Below are 21679 nucleotides of genomic sequence, written 5' to 3'. Positions count from 1 at the left end.
CAGGCGTCGTGCTGTCAGTACCAAGCATGATGTGGGGCTTGATCTCATGAACTGTGAGATCATGACTTGAGCCGAAATCAAGAGTTGGATGCTTAACCAACTGAGCCACCTGGGAGCCCTATAAATTTTCTTTTTTGAAAAAAATAATTTTGTAGTGAATACCTTTGCCATAAATTTTTATGTATATCCTTATTAATTTCCTTATAATACATTCCTAGAAGTGAAATTGTTGGGTCAAAGTGTATGCATTTTTTACACCTATTATCAAACTATTCTGTAAATTTCCCTTAATACTACCATTGGCTCTTATAATTTTTAAAGTATTTTTCAATTTCATAGAAAAAACAGTGGTACTTCACTGTTTTTGTTTGTTTATTTATTTATTTGGAGAGAGAGGGAGAGAGGGAGAGGGAGAGGGAGAGAGAGAGAGAGAGAGAGAGAGAGAATCCCAAGCAGGCTCCATCCTGTCAGCATAGAGCCTGGTGCAGGACTTGAACTTACAAACTGTGAGATCATGACCTGAACCAAAATCAAAGAGCTAAACACTTAACTGATGGCCACCCAGACACCTCTATTATTGTTTTAATTTACATTTCTTCTATTACTGAGGAAAATCCTAATCTTTTTATGTTTATTACACATTATACTTTGTGTGTGTGTGTGTGTGTGTGTGTGTGTGTGTGTGTGTGTGTGTGTGTAAATTACCTGTTCAGGACTTCTACATGTTTTACTTCTGGAAGTGTTCCCATTTATCGTAGTGATTTGTATTAAGTCATTGATGTAGTTCCAACGTTTGCCCTTATGTTGAGAAACTCTCCCAGTTGACTACCTTGGAGATTTTATGTTTAATTTGTTAAGATAGTGTGAGAGTTTTATTTGTCTTTAAAAAAAAAATAAACATCTCTTCAGGAATTGAAAGAATAACAATATATGAGCCACAGGATCCAAGTAACATCCAAAATCAGTTTGCTCCACTGGTAATCACGCTTTATCTTTAGATTTTCACTTTTTTTGATCAGAGGGAGAGTTTCTGGTCAATACTGCTCTCTCAGGGAGTGGTAGGGCATGAGAATGAAACATGCCCATCTATGATCTACCTGCTCATGTCCCCATGAGGACTCTTCTGTCTTGCCAGCCCCCCTTTTCTCTCACCCATGGCTTTCTGGGAATTCAAATAAGACCTATCATCTTTCTTCCTATCAGTCCTCCTCATATATGGACACCTCCCAGGGGTCAGGCTCCTTTTTGTCCCTGCATCTTTTCTCTAAGAACTCTGTGTCATTTCCACCCCCCCCCCAACCCCCGCCACCTTCAGTTAATTTGTCCAGAAAAGTCTCCCATGCTCCCAGCCCAACTTATCCACTTAGAAAGTTCCTACTCATTTTTAGGACTTAGGCTAAAGGCTCAACTGTAGTCATGCTGAGAGGTGATGTGATTGCCAGGGGGGTGCACAGAGTGCTTAGATATGGCACTGGTAGATTTTAAGTCCCTTATAAATAGAACTGTGACTTACATACAGCCCATAGTTTATGCAGCTGATTTTTGTTACTTTTGACACTTCTCTCATATTATAGTTATAATCTGTTTTTTCCTGTGAGAAGTGGGGGGACATGTTTCCTGATCCCTGTGCCTCACACTTCCATCCACTTCAGTGTGAATTCTTCTCTTGCTTCCTGGGCAGGTTCCAGTCTCTGGTGGCCTCGTATAACATTGTATGCGTGTCTCTCTTAAAATACTCCCTTGATGTCTTGACACTTCTCCCTTTATACTATTTTCCCTGCCTATTAAAATGTAAGATCTGTCAGAGCTTGCTGTATGTCTTATTCATGTTTATGTTTTCCTCAACCCAAGTGCTGCCTGATAAATGGAATGTGTTCCGTGAAAGTTTAGCATTGTTAGCATTGTGTCTATCTCTATAGAAATGATTATGTTTGTTGCGTGCAGCAATTGAGAAATGTGAATTTTACTTTATATCCCATAGTTTGTGAACCACACAATACATATATATTATGGAGAAAGTAGGAAGTGCTGTTAAATGAAAAGAAGAAAAGGAAGCTCTTCTGTGATTATACCTTCTAGAGAGTACCGCTGTTAATATTTGGGCATCTATTCCCCCAGAATTTGAAGATGATGATCATGAAGATGATGAAGGTAATTTTTTTGAGTACTTCCTGTGTGCCGGGGATTACACAGATTTTCTCACCGAATCCACATGTTAACAGTATGTGATAGGGTGGCTACTGTTTTCTGCATTTCAGAATGGAAGATGTGAAGGCTTAAGGAGGTTAAATAACATGCTCAAGATCCTATGACTGACAAATAGCTTAGCCTGGACTTGAACTCACACAGTATGAGCCTAAGCACACGTGAGTCAAGATAGCACGTTGTTCAAACCGCACATCTCCAGAGCCAAACTTCCTGGGTTTAAATCCCAACGAGCTGTGTGGTTTTAGGCAAGCTAATTAATCTCTCTGTGCCTCAATCCTCATTCTCTTGTTTTAAAAATGGACTTAATATGGTATTAACCCCAAGCTCCGCACAAAGTTGGACTGAGGATAAGAGAAAATCATTTATGTGAAGTATTTAGAACCTATAGTAAAATTCGAATAATTTTTCTGTAACCACAACTTTGATACCAAGAATTCTCACAAATAATTGTTACCTCGTATGTTACTATATATATGAAATAAAAGTCATCACATCGTAATCATCTGTTATCTATGTATTTACTACGCTATGAATGTCGCTTTAATCAATAAATATATTTGTACCACATCATTAATAGGATCATACAGTATTCTACTCTTTGAATACACCAAAATTTATGTAACCAATTTCCTATTCCTCTAGGATGAGAGCTTCATGAGATGGGGACTGTTCTAAGCCCTGTCCTGTGGTTTTCCTGTGCCTAGAACAGAGCTAGCACAAGGTAGGCACTCACTGAGTGAATGAATGAATACTCTTGAAGTTATTTTCAATTTTTCCCTATTAATAATATTTTAAAAATTTATTTACTTCTAGGAGGTTTTGAAGTTTTAACATTTTCTTGTAGTGTAATATACAACCTTCTGGTTACTGCTTAAGAACCAAAATGTCATTCCCACAGTGATGTAAAAACATGCTGTGTCTAAGGATGCCCATTTGGTTGAAGAGCAAAAATACTGAAGCTGAAGTAAAGATGCATGGTTATGTTTAAAATAATAACTTTAAAAAGTCTCTTTCATGAGATTGTTTTCAAAGAGTGCTTTACCATGTGGGCAAATTTTAACAAAAATTGCTCAAATTAGCTCCAAGTACAATGACATGCATAATGCTTTGATTACACATATGAAATTCATTTAGTCAAAAGAGACTTTGAGTAGGAAAAATGCAACTTTGTAAGAAAAAAAAAAACAAACCCATTACTATAATGATAGAGTAGCTCCCCCAAGATCTAATCACATGCACATTTAGAAGAAAGCATTTTATAGTCTCTGTAACAGTAACATCTGGTGACTTCCTGACTGTTCCACAACATCTCGACTCCGCTTCCAAAATTCCATTTTGTGTCATACAAATCTGTAAACTTGCCTGCAGAGATGTACTTGGACTGAATTTTCCACTGAACTTAAAAAGTGTGCTACTGGGGCACCTGGGTGGCTCAGTCGGTTAAGCGTCCGACTTCGGCTCAGGTCATGATCTCACGGTCCGTGGGTTCGAGCCCCGCGTCGGGCTCTGTGCTGACAGCTCAGAGCCTGGAGCCTGTTTCAGATTCTGTGTCTCCCTCTCTCTCTGCCCCTCCCCTATTCATGCTCTGTCTCTCTCTGTCTCAAAAATAAATAAACGTTAAAAAAAGTTAAAAAAAAAAAGTGTGCTACTATTCCTCAGTACCTTGACTTAGGGTGGAATATAGTAATGAATGGGAAGCCAAGATCAATGAGGCTAGGAGAGCCACGTCGCTGTTATGCTGTAGTTATGATGTAGTTAACACCTTGGAGATGTTAAGGAGGCGATGAGACTGGCCAAAAGAACTTATCGAGCAGAGAAGGACGATAAATAGACTCTGACTAGCTTGAGGAACAGACGTAGCAAAGGGAGGAAGTCTAGAATCCAGCCAAGAGTATGCTTTTATGTGAGAATGCGTCACAAGTATATTATGCTTCTTGATGGCTTTAACTTAATTTTATTTTTTGGCATTGAACAGAAGCGTAAACCGTGTAATCCAGTTCGCTTCCTCACGTAGTATTGAAGTTGCTTCAGACTTGGTCAGTTTGTCTTTCATTTTGATTTTGTTCAGTATGAAAATGATAGTCCCTGGCTCCCTGCGAGTGGTCCGAACAATATTTTTTTCCAAATAGCTGCTGTAGTTAGATCAGTTGGTGCCAAGACTCTGAAAACTGAATAAGAGACATTAGAGACCTGTGAACAATGGTTAAGCAGTTAACGAGGCATTGTAGAAGGAAATAAGCCATTGACATTTTGGCCTAAAGTTGCACTCACAACCTAACTGAACAGCAGAGTGTGAAGTAAAAATCTTACTATGGTGTTCTGGTGCACTTGGGTGGCTCAATCAGTTATGTGTCCGACTCTTGGTTTCGGCTCAGGTTATGATCTCATGGTTCGTGAGTTGGAGCCCCGCGTCTGGCTGTGTGCTGATGGCGCGGAACATGCTTGCGATTCTTTCTGTCTCCTTCTCTCTCTGCCCCTCACCTGCTCACTCTCTCTCTCTCCTACAATAAAAAAATAAACTTAAAAAAAAATCATCTTACCATGGTTTCCTTTCCTTCGTCTTCTCTCTTCATTAGTTTGCGTCTCCATTTTTTCTCCCGTTCTCTCCTTCTGAGTCTTTCTGTCTTCCTTTCTCCCCTTTAAATGTGTTTCTCCTTTATTCCTATATTCTCCTTACTCCCTCCTCTCCACTGCTGTACCCTTGCATTGCTTTTATTATTTTCACTTTCTTCACCCACCCCTCCACACAGTTTTTTAACTGCCCATAGAGCTAAAGAATTAGTGAAATAGAGGTTTATGGTTTGTAACTTAAAAAAATAGTTTGAGGAGAGTGTTTACTTTTCCAAGGAAAAAATTGTGCTTCGCTTTTTTCTGATCTTCGTTTTATTCCCTAATGAAAAGCACTGGAATAAAATCTGGCACTGAAGAACCAGTACCTTAAATCTTAGCAATTAGTATTCCCTTGATTCAGTTTTCCCCTTTGGATCAGTTGACCTTGAAAGAAGAAAGATCTCCTGTGTCTTCTCTAAACAACTAAAGATGGGCAGTTGCTGTTGCCTCTATAGGTGCTCTTAAAGATGGAGTGTCGCTGGTTTCCCAGCTCCCTGTTTCAGTGTGTCGTTATTATCATGTCTACCCGAATTTTCTTGCCGTGTAGTTTGCGCTCACGTTCTTTTGTTTGAGCCTTAGCAGAAAGAGCAAAGGGACAATGACCTCCCAGAGGTAACAGTTCAAGTTCTAGAAAATGGCTTCAAGATCACCTTTGGATCTTTTATAGCACAGTCCATGGACAGAGCATGGGCTCTGGAGCCTGACACTTGGGTCCCTGGGCGAGGCATTTACACCCTCTCTGCATCCGATTCCTCAACTATTAGAGAACATTCAGGGGACTGTTGTGATAACGAAAGGTATGTAAACTGTCGGAACACTTAGCATGGCGCCCACATGTGGTGAGATACTGAGAAATGGGGGCAGACACCTCTGGAACCCCCACAGTAGGAGGCTCTTCCCATGGGAATGCTCCTGATTGTCCCTCCTACCTCTACATGACCCATAAACAGTGAGTGTGATCTGAGAATATTAAAATCAGAGAGATCAAAGAGCATTAGATATTGAGAGGAAGGGAGAAGCAGAGATAGCCAATTGGCCTCCATACCTCGTGCCTCTGTGCATAGGGACCAACCCCCTCTTTGGTAGATGTGTGACTACACTTGGGAGCTTCCCAATATGGATGTAGGAGAAATGGTGGACCTGTCATTTGCCGAATTAACTTTTTTCAAAAGGGCTATGGAAGAAGGCCTGCCCCTGGGGTTGCCCCTCCTCTGCCCTGCCCCGAGGCATGGCACAAGTATCTGGTTGGTGAAGAAGCCCAGCAAATGGATAAACTGACTCTTGCAGTTTGTGGTTTCGGCCTGTGTCAGATTCTGTGCTGACAGCTCAGAGTCTAGAGCCTGCTTTGGATTCTGTGTCTCCCTCTCTCTCTGCCTGCCCGTGCTGTCTCTCTCTCTCTCTCTCTCTCTCTCTCTCTCTCTCTCTCTCAAAAATGAATAAATGTTAGGGGTGCCTGGGTGGCTCAGTTGATTAAGCATCCGACTTCAGCTCAGGTCGTGATCTCACGGTTTGTGAGTTCGAGCCCCGCGTCGGACTCTGTGCTGACAGCTCAGAGCCTGGAGCCTGCTTCAGATTCTGTGTCTCCCTCTCTCTCTGCCCCTCCCCCACTCACGATCTGTCTCTCAAAAATGAGTAAATGTTAAAAAAATGGAAAAAAAATGAATTAACATTTAAAAAATAACAGAAAGAAGAAAAGAAAAAAAACCCGACTCTCTTTCAAGTGTAAGAGTTACACAAGACAATGTTCTGTGTGTTTGTGTGGTGTGCACGTGGGTGTGTGTCATAAAGCTCATAGAATCAAATTCTTCTCTTAGCAATACTTGAAATGCTTCTAAGAGTTAAAAAATCTCAATTACAATTTCTTGGTACTTTCATTAAATTAACCTTAAAATAGACCAAAACCAATGCAGTCAGGAAATGTTTTTATGGAAATTTATGTTGGCTAAACTCTGAAGGTTTCAGTAGGTCTTTTTTTTTTTTTTTTTTAATATTTATTTTTGAGAGAGAGAGTGCGTGTGCGTGCAAACAGGGGGAGAGGTGGAGGGAGGGGGAGACATAGGATCCAAAGCAGGCTCTTTACTGACAACAGAGAGCCCGGTGCGGTACTGGAACCCATGAACTGTGAGAACATGACCTGAGGCAAAGTCAAGCGCTTAATCAACTGAGCCACCCAGGGGCCCCGAAAGCGATTTACTTTCTAACCAAATAAACGGGAATGAATTCAAAAATTTCTCTATAATGACATCACTTTTACTTGCTTTTATTATGCTTTCCTGGGTAAAGGAAGGAGAGTTGTATTATGACTGGTGGCTGGGAATTTCCCCTGACCCAAGATGTGAACGTTATTGGTCGCAGCTATCGTGAACAGTTTCTACGAAGATAAAACTGCAGAAAATGGAATGCATTGGGCCACTGTTGATTCCAAAGTAGAGCCATAATGCTTTCATAAATCGATGTTCTGTTTGCTGAAATTCATCTTTCTCAGAAATGCTTATGGATGTAGGGTCTCGATGAGTGACAGAGTGAGAAAATGGATCTTTTGAGGGATCTGTATATGGTGTAGTACAAGATCATTCTAGTGCTGTCAAGACAACAAGGAGATAGAAGTTAGACACCAAAGGGGGGCATATTAAAGCCGTAGAAAGCTAGTCTTTAAGGAAACCAAGAGAGGATGATACTGGTCCTCAGAATCCGAAATGGTATAAGAAACTGAGTTTGAGGGGCTGTCTTCAGGCCATAGACCTTAAAGATGTGATGAGCTAGGCTGGAGGAAGGGTCTGAGTCCATTCACTGGTATTTCCTTTGCCTCACAGTTTTAGGAGAGAAAGGAGGGTTAGGTAAGAGAATGGGATAGTGAGAGGAAATAATGGGAGACATAGTGTCCGTAGTTATCCTGTACTCCTAAACATCTTGCTGAGTAGCCCAAGAACGCAAGGCCAACATCACTTTATACCCAGGCCATTTCTCAGGACTGTGTTTTCACTCAGCAGCCTTGAGAGATAAGTAACGTCTGTCTCTGGGACAGAGTGGAGGCTTGCTTCCAATGGAATGATGAGTTCCACAAGTTCTGTGTTCCTTGCCTTTAGTGCCACCAATGTGTGCAGAAGTCCCTCTGGGCCCTCTGTCCCTCTGTCCCTCTGTAGGATTTGAAAGACAAGTGACGTGCCAAATACTAATGCTCATACTGCCTGCTTTGCCATGAGTAAAGTCCTTTGTTTCTAACCCAGAGATCTCGTGTCTTCTTCCAGCATCCTAGAAACAGTAATGAGCTTATTTATTATTTTGTAGATATGTTGAAATCAAGCCTCAGACCTAATGGAAAGGAATACAAATGTTTACAGAAAGGTTTTTTAATTCTTTTTAATGTTTATTTATATGAGAGAGAGAGAAGCAGAGTGTGAATAGGAGAGGGTCAGAGAGAGAGGGAGACACAGAATCCAAAGGAGGCTCCAGGCTCTGAGCTGTCAGCACAGAGCCCAATATGGGGCTCGAACTCACGGCCTGTGAGAACATGATCTGAGCCGAAGTTGGATGCTTAACCAACTGAGCCACCCAGGTGCCCCTCCAGAAAAGTTTTGAAAGAACTTGAGTCTTCACTAATGTATTCTCTTTTTCTCTGTCCCTCATGAAGTTGTTCAACCATCTTTAAAAAACATTCATAAACTCTGAGGTTCTTGGCAATGCTATAGATAGAATTCTTGGACTCCTTAACTTTGACCTCCAAAGTCACTGAACTTCCTGAATTCTTCTGAGGCACATGAAAGACTTGATGAGAGCACTGATGTTTTTGATACTAGACTGATGGGGTCTTGGAGGTGGTCCAGCTATTCTTGCCTTTAGGCTATACTGAAATCTGGCTGTTTTTCCAATATCTCCACAGAATGAGTGAGTTTAGCCACATACCTTCAGGATTTTTTCCCTCTTAGGACATTTTTCTGCTTTATAATTTAAATAGAATAAAAAGAATGAAATGGCTTATCATTTAAAAATTTTCCTTTTGTGGCCTTCTGTGGGTATTTAGAAACGGATCATACCCTGAGAGAGAAAAAAAAATCTTGAAGTTCACTGTCATTGTCTTTTCTCAAGGCTGAATGGTGTTCCAATTTTCTTTAAAAATCTTTCACTGTGAATCTCATTCCTGTAACTATTTTCTGCTGGGTTCCTCAGGGAAAATGGGAAAAGAGCTTTACTTGTATGTGCTCAAGATCTTTTGATCTTGCTTAACCCTTACATACATTTTCGTTCTGCCAGAGACTTCTGTGAGTACCATTTTCTAGGGGTTGTATATTAAGCTGATTCTTCAGTGGGGTCATTGAGATGATTAAGTTCTAAGACTACTTCCAACGTAAGGTTTTTGAATTTATATTATTTGGGGATCCTATATCCCCAGTGCGTGTACACTTCTGTAGAGTATCATCATCCTCTATGACCAATTTGCCATGACCAATTGGCATGACTAATTTGCCATGGTTTGTCTAAAAGACAAAGTGCTTCCAAAGATGCACTTGAACAGGAGACCCCGCCATTTCTACAAGCTTCCCTTATAGATATGCCTTGTCTTGTGCTTCAGTTTCTGGTAAACTCATTACGATTGATATTGTTGCAGTTAAGAAAAATCAGTTTTTATTTTAAAGGTCAAAAAGGAGCTCCTGTGTGGCTTAGTCAGTTAAGCGTCCCACTCTCGGTTTTGGCTCAGGTCATGATGATCTCATGCTTCATGAGATCGAGCCCTACATCGAGCCCCACGCACTGTCAGCGTGGAGCCTGCTTGGGATTCTCTCTCTCTCTCTCTCTCTCTCTCTCTCTCTCTCTCTGTTTCTCTCCCCCTACCCTGCTCATGTGAATTCTCTAAATAAATAAACAAACAAACATTTAAAAATATATTAAAAAATAAAGTTCAAAACGGAGCACATATGTATAGGGTCCCATGTATTAACTTTCCACCATAGTCTGATAGAGAAATACTGAAACCAAATTCTTTTCTCTCCTTTTCCCTTGAATTTTTCAAGCTGTGCAGCCAAAAACAGGTCATGGTTTTCCTTTTGACTTTCTCAGTCATTCACTCATCAGTCAACAAATGTTTATTTGAGACTTAGCTTGCGCAGGCAGCTGAGATTTAATCATCTGACTGAGTATGGTAACTGATCGTGTCGCTGTTTGCCATCAATTCTTTATTTTTTCCCTTTCATTCCTTAGTGACCTTTCTGTGGTATAGGATTTCTTGGGTTAGTGTGGAGTTAACATGAATAATTATGCAAGCATGGCCTTTGAGACTATCTTGAGAGAAGATCATTAAAACTCTGCTCAATTAGCTACTTAGTCGGGAAGTTTTTTTTTTTTTTTCTATGAATTTTATTTCTGCTCTTAGAAACGTTACTTTGGCTGTTACTGTAATCAACAGTTTTAAGAGTTATAGCTAGCAATCTACTGACCATTAAAGCATTGTATTTTGCCTGCAAATCATATTTAGCCGAACTTTAATAGCTTAAATGGAGTCAGAAAAATGATGTTGTAGAATGGCTTTTATTTCTATGAAAAGATATTTACCAGTGATGATTTTCATTTTCTTCCTCTGGCTCATATTCATTTTCTAATTGTTTTATTGTTAATGCCTATGAAACTGATGTGGAATCTATTGCTTAGAGTTATGGGTTTTTTAAAAAAAAATTTTAATGTTTATTCATTTTCAAGAAAGAGAGAGACAGAGACAGAGCATGAGTTGGGGGGAGGCAGAGAGAGAGACACAGAATCTGAAGCAGATTCCAGGCTCTGAGCTGTCAGCACAGAGCCCGATGCGGACTCAAACCCATGAACTGTCAGATCATGACCTGAGCCAAAGTCTGATGCTTAACCAACGGAGCCACCCAGGTGTCCCTAGAGTTACAGTTTTTAATTGTTGAAAGGGTCAATACAATCCGATAAGGCTTCCTGTGATCTTGCCATATTTTGAAAAAACCCAGTGTCACTGATGTTAATATTGGAGTATGTGAAAAAACCACATTCTTGTTTATACTTTAAATCTTCTTGGCCTCCATGGCCATGACCATAGAATCAGATGACCAGATGTGTGTGGACTTTGACCAGCTTCCTGCAGGTACAGTCTGACTGCACCTCACCCGGGCCCTGTGCCACATGCCTCTCACTCCCTACCCCAGAGATTCTCTGAGACTGCAGGCTGAAACACCTAGCAGAAGCCCGCTGGGCATTCATGTATATGTATGGTATCTGGGTGAGGGAGCTGTTACCCCTAGAAATGTGACCCAAGGTTGATCCAGTTGGGCATGGCAGCCTAGGACTTTGACTCTTTCTTTTTCCCCAAGTAAGTAGATCTCATTATTTATTTAATTTATTTTATTGAGGTATAGTTGACCTACAATATTACATTATTTTCACATATACAGCATAATGATTCAACAAGTCTCTACGTTATGCTGTGCTCATCACAAGTGTACTACCCTCTGTTACCACACAGTGATATTACCATTGCATTGACCGTATGTCGTCTGCTGTACCTTTTATCATCATGACTTACTCATTACACAACTGCAACACTGTGTCTCCCACTCTCCTTCACTCGTTTTGCCAATCCGTCTCACCCCCCTCCCCTCTGATAATCATTAGTTTGTTCTCTGTATTTATAGGTCTGTTTCAGCTTTTGTTTATTTATTTATTTTTTTGATTCCTCATATAACTGAAATCATTTGGTATTTGTCTTTCTTTGGCTTATTTCACTTAGCATTATACACTCTAGGTCCATCCACATTATAGCATATGGCAAGATCTCATTCTTTTTTATGGCTGAGTAATATTCCATTATCTATCTATGTATCGATCAATCTATCACTATCTATTTATATCTATATCATCTATATCTATATCTCATATTTTCTTCATCCAATCCTTTATGAATGTATACTTGTGTTACTTCTATAGATTGGCTATTGTAAATAATGCTGCAATAAATGTAGGGGTTATATATCTTTTCAAATTAGTGTTTTCATCTTTTTCGGGTAAATGCCCAGTAGTTAAATTACTGGATCATATAATATTTCTATTTTTAGTTTCTTGAGGAACTCTCATACTGTTTTTCATAGTGGTTACACCATTAGGGTTTCTTTCTCTCCATATCCTATGTTTTCTTCTAGGAGTTTTATGGTTTTGTGTCTTACCTTTAGGTCTTTAATCTGTTTTGAGTTTATTATTGTGTATGACGAAAGAGGGGGGTACAGTTTCACTCTTTGTTGCATGTAGCTGCCCAGTTTTCCCGGCAGCATTTATTGAAGAAACTATCTTTTTCCTGTTGCATATTCTTGTCTCCTTTGTCAGAGATTAATTGACCGTAGGACTTTGACTCTTGAAGGCATGGTAGAGAGATGCCAGGACAGCCAGTGATTGTTTATGTGATGGTGGATGTAAGGGTCCAGTGGTGTTAACGATGAGTGTCCAGTGTTGGTGCCCCCAGTGGCAGAGTCCAAAACCGTTCCCACGGAATGATTTTGATCGTCTCTCAACTGGTTACTCCCTTGGTTCCTGCCCGTATTTTCAGTTTTGCTTTTTACTCTTCATCTTAATTCTGTGAGCTATCCAATAGCTTTCCAGAAAACAACTTTTCTGCTTAAATAGTTTCTACTGTTTGCAACCATGAACTCTAACTTTGTGAAATGAGAGAGTTGTGCTAAAAATGACCTCTACATGATTGCCTTCTTTTCCACTCTATTATTACGTCACTTCTGTTTCATCAATGTGTGTACTGTTGTGAAGTTTTTATTCTTCTTAATAAATAAAAGCAATGTGATATTCAGCTTAAATTTTTCGTTTTTCTTGGGGTTGTCTTTTGGAAAGATGAGTGTAAAGGCAGAGAACCATTAAGTATCAGTATGATACTGTTCTAGGATTTGATGCTTAACGGCCATGGGGCTATTTTATGGGTGTTTTGAATTAATTGTATGAACTAAAACTCAACTGGGTGATTTATGATAAAGCTACTGGAGTGCCTTTCTTTCTGTCCCTTCCTGTGGGTCAGTTAGTTCTGGGTGTTAATGAGCACAAAGGCGGAATGTAAAAATTTCCATATGTGAACAAAAAAAAAAGGAAGATTTTGTTGCTGTTTTGTTGTTATATACTATTGACTCAGTTCACACACGGTGGCAGAAGGATCTGATATTTGCTGGTCTTTCCCAGACTGGAAGACAGCAGGAAGGATCTGGATGGATCTAAATGGGTCTGGTTAAATGATACAGGGAGGCCCAAAGGAAAGATCCACGGCCAGGTACTGCAGTCTGAGACTGGAAGTCTATGTCAGGAAGGATAGAGAGGTGACCTTTGGATGGGAGCTCAGGATGAATTTTGGAGAAATGGAGATGTGTAATGGGGATTTTTGGAGAGAAATACTTTGTGTGTGATAGAAACCATCTCCATCTCCCCCAAGACATCACAAAATCCATATTGCTTCCTGATGTCTATGGGGTAGATAATCTCTTCTTCATGGAGGAGGTGAAGTATAGGGTGAACAGGGAGACAGCATGTAAAGACAGTCAACACTTGGATGATAGAAATCAGTTTTGCAAAATCTTATAAATGTTATTTTTTACTGTCCTTAACTGGAGCTCAGTTGGAGCTGAAAAAGATTCATGCCCGAAGGCTCTTTTCTTATGTTAGATCTATTTTCACATATATTTAGTTTATTTCCATTAAGGGAGGACTAGCATTTCCTAAGGACCTACTGTGCTCCAGTCACTAAGCCAAGTACATACCGTGGTGGGGGAGTGGCTCAGTGGGAGTTCCCTACCCTGGTGGGAGAAGTATTGGGTAAGTGGGTTCATTTAGAATCGTCTGTGGATTATACTAACAAAAGACAAGTTGACTTTTAGTCAGTTTTATTATTGTTTCTAAATCTCTCCGGTAGTGTATCAACTTTTTACCTATACCTGGGTGAACATCTCCTTTCAGTACCCACCCTGGTATGCCACTGCTTTGAACTTTTCATATATTATCTATTTTACTTCTTTTTTTAAAAAAATGTTTATTTTATTTTTTGAGAGAGAGAGAGAGAGAGTGCGCTTGAGCAGGGGAGAAGCAGAGAGAGAGGAGGACAGAAGATCCAAAGTGAGCTCTGTGCTGACAGCAGTGAATCTGATGTGGGGCTTGAACTCACAAACTGTGAGATTATGACCTGAGCTGAAGTCAGATGCTCAACCGACTGAGCCACCCAGGCGCCCCTACTTCTTTTTTTTATTATTTTCTTTTTTTTATTTTAGACACAGAGAGAGGGCACAAGTTGCGGAGACTGGCAGAGGCGGGGGGGGGGGGGGTGGGGAGAGAGAGAGAGAGAGAATGATTCCCAAGCAGGCTCCACATTCAGCACAGAGCCCGACCCAGGGCTCATTCCCATGACTCTGTGATCATGACCTGAACAGAAATCAAGAGTTGGGTGCTCAACTGACTGAACTACCCAGGTGCCCTTATATATTATCTGTTTCACCACTTAGAAGGATCCTACAAGGTGTTATCACCCACATATTATAGATGAGCCTTGAAGGACACTCAAGGCTCACTCAAAGACATTGATGGACAAGAGCAGAGAGTCAGTATTTCAGCATATTAGGCATGCAAACCTGTGCTGTCCCCACTACATTGTCCTGTCTCCTCAAGGCAGCCTGGAAAATACATCAGGATGCAAGTTTTTTTCTGTTCTAGGATTTGGCGGATTACCTCTGCTCTCATTTCAGCTTCTCCCCTCATGGAGGGTAGTGTACCACTTTGGGCAGTGTCCCTGATGACAAAATACTTTGGTTGTCTTTGGTGTATAAAGCTCTTATGATGTCAGCTTTGATTGTGAAAAGAACCATATACAAGCATTCACTAAATTCAGAACTACAAGACAGTACAGCTGTCCTACTTCCCTAATGTGCTTGGCTCACCCTCAGGAAATAAACATAAATAGCATTGTGGCTGCTTTGTGATTAAAGGCAAGTCTCTTGCATGAAAAAATTTATCTCTTAAAAAGTGGCTTGAAGTAATCTAAGTATCATGATGAAGTATCAAAACTAATTTACTCTTAATTACAATGTGTCCTTTTTACCTGCCATAGTGAAAGGATGTGTGCACAAGAGCAGTAAATTAAGAGTTCAAAGCGGTTGAGAATGTTTGCTTTGGATGGAATTAAACATTCTGCAGCTATAGAAAGATCTGTCTTGACTGCTTTTGAATTGCAACATTGTTTTTCTGTTTAGCCCCCTGTCTTCAATTCTGAATATCTATTGTTAAAATATATTTACCAAAGGTAGATTTGTTTCTCTTTGCTGTTTTTACAGTAAAAAAGGTTTTTCTTGCTTCTATATTAACACTAAAAACATTTTTGACACAAGTCTAAACAAGACAAATGTATGGATTAGATTTGTTCTGAAATAAACATGGCTTTAAGGCTTGTCTGCGGTAGTGGTAGCATAGGGAGAGGGAGAGAAAAAGGCATTTTGGCCTTCTCTAATATCCAAACACTTAGAAATATTTCTGGGTTAGTCACACACTCCTACCCAACCTCACCCCCCCCCACCCCCCCCCCACCCCCGCCCCCAGCAGTACAGATATCCTCCTTCTTTGAACAATCCTGCCATTCATCTGGAATCCTGTAACTCTTGTGAGTTGGTGGGGGAGGCGGCGAGAGGCTGGTGAAAACTTTCCTGTTTGCTTTCCATCTCCTTCCCACTCTCCGGCCCTCCATAGTTTGGGATGCAAGTTAGCTATGGGCTATCACCCTCTTAATCTAAATTTTTTTTTTTTTTTTTTTTTTTTGCCAATTAAATTATGCCACTGCCCTTAGTTTCATTTTTGTCCAAGTTTGGGCCATAGACCACCTGCACAGGCATGACCCAAGGTGCTTATTAGAAATACAGAGCCTTTATGAATCCATATCTTCATGGGTACAGCTGAGGGATCTGCACTTTGGCAAAATTTGTAAGCGCAGTGAAGTTTGAAGTCTTTGTGACCACTCAGCATTAACTAAAGGTTTAGCCATGTTGAATTGTTAGGCGACGACATCTTGGAGCTATATTTAGGTGATAATAATTTTAGCACTGGCTTAAAGTTTCGGTTCCACTAGGATTTATTGATTCCTTATATTTGTGCCAGGCTTCTTCATGTACATCCTTTCACATGACAGTCGTAAGTTGTGTGGTGAGGTGAGTATTTTATCCCATGAGTAAAGATGAAGGAATTGAGATTCCCAGATATTAAGTGACTTGACCACCCAAGTTTATACAACTGGTTAATGGTGAAACTAGGATTTGGATCAGGTTTCTGACTCCGTAACCCAACCTCTAACCTTTCTCCCATGGTTGTTCTTTTGCTGAATTACAGGTGTTTGTTGAGCTTCTACTATAGGGCAGACACTGTTCTGAGTGAAAGGGGATGAAAAATATTTCCCCAGATCACATCTGAAAGGGAAAATGTAGACAATAACAGCTCAAACAGCAGTACCCATATTAAAGCAAATGCAATAAATGAAGATTCTAAACCAGAAAAATGACATTCTTACAATCTTTATTGTTACATAAAATGAAATTCAGACATTATTAGTCTTAAGGGCTAACAACGTCCTCAGTTCTATCTAGCAGAATGTGAGAATTGTCCATAAAATATTAATTACTAAGGATTGTAACAAGGAAATACGTCCTCTGGAAATTCAATTCTATCTCATAAATAGTCTTGGCTGTGAACAACGGGTCAGATGGGAAAGAATTTTGAAGCTTTTTAAGCACTTAACCATGAGACACATTAAGCAAACATTCTTCACCTATCACCCTGAGCATCTCAGCCTCCAGATACATACAATGGATTCGGAAGAGAACAGAAGTCATTGTCTCCACTCTTGGCTTAGGTGATGGGGCTACACAGGCCTACTGCTCAGTATATTTTGAAACAAATGTCTTTCTGACATTCACCAGAGAGCGCATTTATTTATTTATTTTACTTCGATGGTGGTTCTGGCCCCTCCTGGGAGCAGAATTAAAATGAGTGACTAGTGTGAAAAAAGAGAGAGACCGAAGTTTCTAGAACCCCCATGTCTTCCCTCAAATCCAGTGAGGTTACTTGAAAATAATGCTTGAAAACAATGCACTTAAATTTCCTTCACTTAGTTCCCCGTAGAAGTACCTCCTTTGGGATTCACCTCTGGAGGCTTTTGAGGGAGTCGATGAAAGAACCAATCATGTGAGGATTATTTCTGCATCCTCTCCACATGGCTTTAGCATCACTGTTCCTACTCTCCTAAGCTGTTCTGAGAGTTATTTACACCTAATGTTTGAGTGGTTTTGTTCTCCTGACCAACTCTGCCTGGAATGTCTTTCTCTCTGGGAATGCCCCGTTGACCCTCTGTGCATTGAGTTCAGATGTCGCTACTTCCTGGCCCCCTTCATTCCTGTCCCCCTTCTAAGGAGCTAACCATTCTGTCTCCCCTGCCCAAGCTCTGCGTCTCGAACCTAGCTTCCGCAGCTGAATTTTGTACTCTTTCCTTGTCTGCTGCTTTTGAGTTATCCTGAGTTATCATGAGGGTAATATTCATGACTTAGCCATCTCTTGGTCCTTGCATTTGTCACAAGTGGGAACCACGTATAACATTTTTTAAATTCAGTCGAAACTGGTGTAAGTTTGAGATCAGTAGCAGGAGTATAGGGAATAGAATTCAGCCTTTAATACTGAAAAGGGGTTGTTCTAATCCCTGAAAGTGACTGGGAAGGTATGGAATCTGTCCTGGATGTCACTAAGGGATGTACCACTCAGTGTCAAGGGGGCTCAACAGAATTGGAGGCATCTACTGAAAGAAATCAATCTATTTCCTGCTTATACTGCCAAAGCAGTGGTAAATTCATCCAGGTATAATTCAACAGTCTCTTTATGCCTGGGTCTATTTATAACCTCTCACTGACACCCTACCCCATGCCCCTTTTTTCCTACACTGCGGTCAAGATTATGTATAGCTGAAGGTTAAGGCTCATCTCTGGACCACGACTTCACCAATACAATGCTAAACTAAGATGGGTCACCAGGTCCAATGTTTTGGATGTTTCCAAAGTCACCTCATCTTCGAGGTAGCTAGTGGAAGAGGAAAAGGTATCTGGAGCTTAACCTTCTCGCTTTACCTGAGTTTTCCCTTCTGTTCTAGCCCTTCATCTAGGAAGGACAGATATTTCTATGCTCCTACCCCCCCCCCCCGACTGGTTGGGACTTTGTCTCTGTCATTTTCTCCTCCTTCCCAGCCTCATGGTTTATTTACCTTTTATGATAAAAAGCGATCAGGAAGAAAAACTAGCTTCTCCATTAAGGAACAAAATTAGACAATTAAAAGTATTTGCTATATTTGTCCCTGCTTATGAGGCAGAAGCCCCTACAATAGGTAGCATATCAAGTCACATCATTAATTTTCACCTTAGCAGGAGCAAATGAACAAAAAATTCCTTTTTTTGTGGGTCGTTGAAGTCAAAAAGTATCTCTGACCAAGAAAGGTACAAGCAAAACGGTAGGGAGATAAACATCACCCACTTCCCATGAAGATACTGAATGGGCCTGATTGACTGGTAAACTTATTCTTTTCACCTTGAGATTCAGACACAATGTGGGACCAACCTTCTTCATTTATTGACTTATGACTGTGCTCCATCCTGGTATTTGGAGCTAAGTCAGGAGATTTTATTCATCTCCTAACATGTCATTGATAAGAACATTTTGTTTTCCTGATACTGGTTTTCACAGGCATTTCCATGCTGTGCATCGCCTGGTCTGGCTTTTGTCAAGAAAAGACAGTCCACTCCAGCCCTTGCCAAATGTAAGATAACGATGGATGACCTTCTTTATGCTCCTGGGGGCTTGCACTTTGAGAAGAACTCCTGGGGGAGGCATGGGGTGTGTGTGTGTGTGTGTGTGTGTGTGTGTGTGTGTGTGTGTGCGTGCCCACATACACGTGGTCACACATGTGAGGCCTTTGGTTTCTGCATTCTTTAAATCTCATAGTAATACTGTGGTTGGGGAATGAGTGTGGGACTTACCTGGTCATCCGTAGGAAGGGCGAGGAGGCTGGAAAAGCAGTCTTCGTGTGCGTGGGAACAAATGAAGTTCTGGCAGCTCTTCGTGCACTTAGCGGTGGGTTGTTTTTTTCTGATTGAGAACACCACTACTGGTGGAAAAAGCCCTTGTCTTACCAGTGGGTAAAAGCCATCTTTCTCTGGGAGGAAAAGGGAATGATGAATTGCTTTGAAAAATGTGGGGTCATGGCTATTTCTTGTCAGAGGAAAAAGGCGTAGTCTTTGTGGTCAGACCTGGATCTCAATCCAGGCTCCGTTCCATGCTAGCTGCATGATTTGGGGCAAATAACTCACCTCCTCCGAGCTTCAGTTTCTTCATGAGCACAAAGGCAAAAATAATACGTACCTCGCAGAGTTGTAAAATAAAGGGGGGGGGGTAGTTACAGAGCCTAGTACGTATAAGGCGTTCAGTGAGCTCCCTTTCTCCTGTAGATGTTGCTTTTACATCCAGGAAATTAGTAAAGACAAACTCACAAGAGCTGATTTTTCTCTTACTAATCACCCACAGCAAATGGCAGGTGACTATTTTCGCAAAGTAAGGAAGTTTGTTTTATGAACTCCCCTTCTAAATAATCTTAAAGTGGTCTGTCCAAACATTTGGTGGGACACTTCATATCTCATAGAAGCTAGTTTTAGCAAAATGCCAAAAGTTACAGCTTGTATTAAAAAGGAAGAAAATGCGGGGCATCTGGGTGGCCCAGTCGGTTAAGCTTCGGACTTTGGTTCAGGTCATGATCTTGCAGTTCGTGGGTTTGAGCCCCACATCAGGCTCTGTGCTGACGGCCAGAGCCAGGAGCCTGCTTCAGATTCTGTCTGTCTGTCTCTGCCCCTTCCCCGCATGTGCTCGGTCTCTTTCTCTCTCAAAAAATGAATAAACATTAATTTTTTTTTTTAAAAAGGAAGGCAATGAGAAGCACTGGCCTATACATAAACATGGTGTCTTAGTTCAGGCTGCTATAACAAGATACCATAGACTGGGTGGCTTATAAATGGTAGAAATTTATTCTCACAGTTTTGGAAGCTAGGAATCTGCAATCAGTGTGCCAACATTGTTGGGTCACTGTGAGACCCCTTTTCCCAGTTGCAGACTTTCATTTTCTACTTCTATCTTTACATGGCGGAAAGAGAGCAGAAGAACTCTCTGGGGCACCTTTTATACGCACTAATCCTATTCATGAAGGTTCTGCCATCGTGGCCACGTTACTTCCCAAAGGTTCTACCTCCTGGTACCATCACATTGGGGGTTAGGATTTCAACATGTGAATTTGGCAGGGGGCGGAAAACACAAACATTCAGTCCATAACAAGTGGTGATTTCGTAACAAACTTGTCCAGATATAGTCATTTCTCCTTGGAAAGGAAACCACCAATAACAGAACATCTACTACATGCTACGTATTTTCATATACATACCTTCTAATCTATATGAAATCCATACAATAATTTTTTAAGCCTTGCCTGTGATCTTTAACAAGAAATACATTTTAATTATGTCTGTGTATATACTTGTATGTAATATACATAGATAACATAATTATACGCATATATAAAATGGAAGAAAAATTCATGAAACAATGCTTATCTTATGAATCTTGTAATGGACCCTTGATATTTTCTGTTCTATACTCTTTCATTTTGTTAAAATGTTAAGTGTACCTCAAAATGATGTTATGACCTGCTAATGTATAACAACTTGCATTTTGAAAAATTCTGTCCTACCTTCTAGGTACTGTTATCTACATTTTGTTTTTTACATCGGAACTGGACATTCAAAGAGCATGTGACATGTGTCCAGGCCATATAGCCAGGAAGTGTTGGGTTATGGATTTGAACACAGCGTTTTGATTCTGAAATCTGTTTTGCTTCCGTCACACTCCGTGGCCTTTTGTGAAACTTTCCTGTCTTCTTTTTTTGTGTGTGTATCTGTCTCCCAAACATTCTTAGCTGTTCAGAGGCCATGAAACCATTAGCTAGGGCAATCCTGGAAGCAGTTAAAATAATTGCACCAGACATGAAAGGTATAGCCTCTAGAACCCTCTTCTTTGCCGGGTTCTTGCTGAGTGCGCCCTGCATGCAGAAAACCTGGTCTCTTTATTCAGATGTGTTAAAATATCATTTTGTTTTTCCTTTCCAAAGGGAGGCACAAGCTGCTGGTTGAAACTGAGGAGAAAAATGCCTATTTACTGTTTGGCTTTCCAGTTTGCACCCACTTGGCCTAGAGAATGAACAAAATGAAGGCAACATAAAGAAGGCAATGTTGCACCCCTGGATTCATTTTGATGATTTTTTACCAACACCTTAAAGCAGACCAGAGAATGTGACACAGCCATGTTTATAGTCTATCTTGTTTTTCCTGTGACATGTTGCTTTCCGGAACTCTTAAAAATAATAAGCTTTGCAAATCCAATGTAAAAAATAGCTAGTGTGTTTAAAAAAATCTTTTTTTTTAAGAGGGGGGTGGTGGAGAGGGGCAGAGGGAGAGAGATAGAGAGAGAATCTTAAGCAGCCTCCACGCTCAGTGCAGAGCCCAATGTGGGGCTCAATTCCATGATCCTGGGATACTGAGCTGAGCCCAAATTAAGAGTTTAAAGTTCATCCAACCCAACCAAAGGTTTGACGCCCCTATTTTAAAAAATCTTTTATTCAGAGAGTCTGGAAAGACCGTTACATGGCCTTGCCCCCATTTGCAGTTAAATGGAGAGAATTACCTTATCTGTGAGATTTTTCACTGAAGAACTCCAAGAGTCTGACAAGCCAAAGCCTGCCAATGCCTCAGACAGCAACTGC

General features: G+C 40.6%; 1 long non-coding RNA gene across 1 annotated transcript; it reads left to right on the top strand.

Annotated features, from left to right (window-relative positions):
* The first annotated feature begins 1990 nt into the window (after positions 1-1990).
* Positions 1991-21132, top strand: LOC122233127. Its single transcript, XR_006210601.1, has 3 exons — positions 1991-2151; positions 2851-2929; positions 21029-21132. It is a non-coding gene; the product is annotated as an uncharacterized LOC122233127 (long non-coding RNA).
* Positions 21133-21679: the final 547 nt, after the last annotated feature.

Source organism: Panthera tigris, chromosome D4 (genome assembly GCF_018350195.1).
Source record: "Panthera tigris isolate Pti1 chromosome D4, P.tigris_Pti1_mat1.1, whole genome shotgun sequence".
Lineage (NCBI taxonomy): Eukaryota > Metazoa > Chordata > Mammalia > Carnivora > Felidae > Panthera > Panthera tigris.
The sequence above is the reverse complement of the archived record's forward strand: the minus strand, read 5'-3'. Positions and strand labels throughout refer to the sequence as shown.